The sequence below is a fragment of the Grampus griseus genome (assembly GCF_964374135.1).
Source record: "Grampus griseus genome assembly, chromosome: 8".
NCBI lineage: Eukaryota > Metazoa > Chordata > Mammalia > Artiodactyla > Delphinidae > Grampus > Grampus griseus.
The window spans coordinates 31,736,763-31,741,626 of NC_139002.1; the positions used below are offsets into that span (position 1 = coordinate 31,736,763).

A 4,864-nucleotide genomic window follows, 5' to 3' on the forward strand; every position below is an offset into this window, starting at 1 on the left:
CCCACTTTTGAGTTGACAATCCAACAGACCTGGAAAGGTGTAAAATTTACTCTGCTTCTGGTCCTTTGAAGTAGCTGCACATCCCCATGTATGTATGAAAAGGTGAGTTCTTGACACTCCTACACTGTTCATGACAAGAACCTTAGACTCATGCTGTCCAGTGGAAATATAATGTGAGCCATATATGTAATTTAAATTTTTTTACTTTTTAAAAAGTGAAAAGCAGTGAAATTGTCACTTATTTTATATAACTCAATATATCCAGAATATTAACATTTCAACATGTAGTCAATATAGAAATATTTTACTGTTTTTGTATTACATTTTGTACTACATTTTCATATGTATTTTACACATAGAGCACATTTCAATTCAGATGTAAATTTACATCAAAATACTTGAGCTGATTTAAAAATTTTTTTTAATTTTAAGATATTTAAAAATTCAAAGTTGAGAAAGTAGTATCACATACCCAAGTTGTTCCAAACATACTTACAATTTTTCAAATAACTAAATTGAATATGAAAAGTTCTTTTCTTTTAAAATTTGCATCCACATTGACAAAACTTGTTCATCTTTTCCAAGAAGAATTGATTTGACTTTGAAGCAAAAGCACATCAAGCAATCATCACAATTTGCAGTTCAGTGTCAGAGGCTGTAGGGCCAATGCCAAGCAAGGAATAGCATTGTCTTCAGTAGCAGACTCTAAGGTATGGATAGGTCCTTCATATTTGATTGGATATACAGTGGTTTCAGCAGAATGCTACAGTTTTTAGGACTATATAAGAGAACTGGCAAATTGGTATTTCTTGGATTGGATAATGTGGGAAAAACAACATTGCTATATATGCTAAAAGATGACAGACTTGGACACATGTCCCAATGTTATCTCCCCTTTCAAAAGAACTAACCATTACTGGCATGACCTTTGCAACTTTTGATCTGGGTAAACATGTTCAAGATCAAAGAGTGTGGAAAAACTACCTTCCTGCTATCAATGGCATTACAGTTCTGGTGGATTGTGCAGATCATAAAAGGCTGTTAGAATCAAAAGAAGAACTTGATTCACTAATGACAGTTGAAACCATTTCTAATGTGTCTATACTGATTCTTGGGAATAAGATCAACAGACCTGAAGCCATCAGTGAAGAGAGGTTACGAGAGATGTTGGTTTACATGGTCAGACAACAGGAAGGAGCTGAATGCCGACCTTTAAGTTCTCATGTGCAGTGTGCTCAAAAGACTAGGTTACCGAGAACGCGTCCTCTGCAGGTACAGGTCATTAACACCAACCTGAATCGGTTCCAGGTCTCACCATTCAGGCCCACTCAGAGATCTGATCATGCAACATTCATAACTTGAATTCAGTAAAATGATGTTGGTTATAAAACAGATTAGTTAGATTATTAAAATTATATCAACAATTCGAGTGAGAATTGAAAACTGGTTATAACAATGTTAACTTTATCATTCCCTAAAAATAATTAGTTTTTACAGTTTGCAATCTGATATTACCCCAGCAATATTTACAGTATAAAGAGCAACTTTCCAGCCATACATTTGAAGCACTTTTAAACAATATGAAACTACAAATATAAGCCATATTGAAAAGCTCATGATCTTAAATTTTTGTCTACTTTTTGAAACTAGTTTTTAAATTTTAGATTATATGTCCACCTAGTTTAAGTGCACAGTTAATAATTAGCTGATTGATGATGTCTTACAGTTTTCAATAATTTTTCTTACACAAACATCACGCAATAAAACAAACTCTAAGGTTTGACATCCTTAAAAGCGTATCAATTTCAAAACTATGTCAAAGGTTAGTAAGTTCACTAACAAGACAATTCAGTGTTAATTTCAAATTCAAAGGGGGTACTGCATAAATTGAAAGCAACTCTTTTGGTCAAAGTGTAAAAACTTCCACTTATAAAATGAACAAGTTCTGAGGATCTGATGTACATTGTGGTGACTATCATTAACAATACTGTATTGTATACTTGCAAGTTGCTAAGAGACTAGATCTTAAATGTTCTCAACACCACCTCCTCAAAAAGAAAAAAAAAGATAATTATGTCAAGTGATAGATGTGTTAACTAACCTTATTGTGGTAATCATTGCATTATCCTCACATTGTACACTTTAAACTTACACAATGTTATACGTCAATTATATCTCAATAAAGTTGGAGGGGGAGGAAGCAAAGAAACTCCAAATTTATCATTAGCAAACAAAATGTTCTTCAATTTTTTTTGGATTTTTTTTCAGACAATTTACATAACACTCTTGGTTATAATTAAAATATTCTGCCTATTAATTCATATTATAAAAATGTATAAAATCATTATTAACTAGTATTATGAAAAATTTCAATATCAACATTAATTCTTACATCTATAGATCTAGATTACAAATAAGCTGTTCTATTCCTTGGAGCCTAAAGTTTTGCCTGTTTACATGCAGCGTGATATGACTGAGAAAACGTAAATCATAACTGCCAAGTTTTGTCTGTCATTATTGAAAATGTGGCAAATATTCTTTTGTTTCAAGAAAATCTTGAATTGGGGTTAATAGCATAGTAAATCTTGGTAAAATTCTTTTACAACTCAACCAATAAGCATTGGTAAATAACACAAGATCATTAAATTCAGGGTCTTCTACTTCTTTCAACAGTGCCATAAACTGGTGCTGATTCATAGTATTGGCATGTATATATGGAACAATTTTAATAACTGTATACATGACACTTTCCATGAGTCTGATTCAGAAAACTGAGCACAAATATTTTCAATATGTATCATTTTGTGGAAGAAAGCAATAAGGGAAACATCAATTTCTTATTTTTAAATTCCTATAAATCCAGATTTTTGATGTAACAGCTGAAGCACCTCCATCATGATATAAAAAACTTTTTTTCATATTTAGCTGAAATTCTTCTTTGACAGTCATAAAAATTTCAAATATATCTATGCCACGGATTTTGCTTTTTAGTCTATGAGTTGACAACACTTCTTCATAAGTTTGGAAGTCCTCTGAGACTAAACATAACCAAAGTATTAATTAGGCATGACTCATCCTAAGCACTTGAAATGTGTTAAAGAAAAGTACTTGCAGTCTTTCCAATTCTGAATCAATCGATCTTTGATATTCTTAAGAAGGGCTTGTATTCCATGGGCAATTGTTTGGTGACTTCATTGAAGATATTTTATTTTTTATAAAATATGATTTTTACTCTTTTCCTAATAATTTTATAATATTTCCAGAAATGAAATAATAATTTCTTTTACCATGTTTCCATCTAAAAATGATTTTCTCTTTTGTGAAAGAATCTAAGTCATTTAATATCTAGCTAAAGTTACAAGCTCAAACCCTATTAGACATAATTTTTAAAATTGCTGTTGGATATTCATTTCTGACTTCTGGCAACTAATTTAGTCTATTCTTTTCAAATCTTTTTGACTGTTGAGAGGAAACTTATCAAATAAACCATGTATTTTCTGATAATGTCTCTAATATTGTCTGCTTTATTATCTTAAAGAACACTTATACATCAAGCAAACTGCTTTTTCATTTTGCTCGGCCACAAAAAACTGCAATTGCCATGACTTGTGAAATTTGAGACACATCTTCCCCTAGTCTTTTTTTTTTTCCTTTATTGCTCTAGTTGTAGGACTGGCTTCTGCATCTCCATTTGATTCTAAACATTAGTATGCCCTAGTTTTAAACTTAAAATTTTGTCCACACTTAATTTTTAAATTAGAACAATAATATAACTGTTTTAATTGAAATAATAAGTATTTCCATTTGATTACCAATTACAATTTACATAGGTATCACTGTAACTGGTGCTTTCTGTATAAACATCCAAATAATTGTGTTACAATGTTACATCGATGCGTAGGGAAAAGCATTTAAATCATTTTGTTGACACCAACTAGATTGGTAATGTGTTTATGTGTAATACTAGAAAAGACACAGGTCCACCATGCACACTGCACCATTACAGTAACATTACATGATTCGATGGTTAAGGTGCAATGTAACCTTCTCAGAACAATGGAGTTGTATTTAATGAAAAAATTTTTACATTGGTTCAATTTTTAAATTTCAAAGTAAATTAGTTTAAACTAAGCTGAAATCAACAATTCAGTTCCTCAGTAGTGCTAGACACATTTCAAATGCTCAGGAGCCCACGTGATTAGTGGTCACTGAATTTGACAGAATAGCTTTACACCATTCTTTCCTGGTCCTGGCTTGCTTTCTGTGGGGGGACCGTGCTGTGCGGCTTGCAGGATCTTAGTTCCCCGACCAGGGATTGAATTGGGTCCCAGGGCAGTGAAAGTGCCGAATCCTAACCACTGGACTGCCAGGGAAGTCCAGTCCTGGCTTGTTTTTGAACCCCAACTTTGACCTTCTATTTGCTATGCATTAGCTCTGTCTTTCCTGATGGACACTAATTAGCTTGCCCTCATCTCACTGTCCTTCACTGCTCTCATCTAAATCAGACAATTAAGCCTTCGCTTCAGCTTTTTGGTCCCATCCTCTGGCAGCATCTACTTGGTTAGTGTTTTTCCCAGTCAAGCCTGAATCCCATGGAGGAGAGTGGGAATAGGATGGGCTGAACATTAGTAAGAAGAAAACAGAGGCCAAGATAATGAGGAGGCTATAAAAAGCAAGTAGCAACTCTAAATTCTTATTTCTTATCTTAGATATATGACCTTAAAAAACTTGCAGAACATATTACTTAACTATTGACATAATTATTTTTGAAAATCACACAGAATAGTGGAAGAACTGAAAATGAGCTAACATTTCTAATTTTCATAAAAGAAAGAAACTTCTGCAGACAGTTCAGGGTAAATAA

The 4,864-nt window shown here is 32.8% G+C and overlaps 1 pseudogene across 1 annotated transcript; it reads left to right on the forward strand.

Moving 5' to 3' along the window:
• Nucleotides 1-712: 712 nt before the first annotated feature.
• Nucleotides 713-1,202, forward strand: LOC309826072 (small COPII coat GTPase SAR1B-like; annotated as a pseudogene). Its single transcript has one exon. The product of its transcript is annotated as a small COPII coat GTPase SAR1B-like (transcript).
• Nucleotides 1,203-4,864: the final 3,662 nt, after the last annotated feature.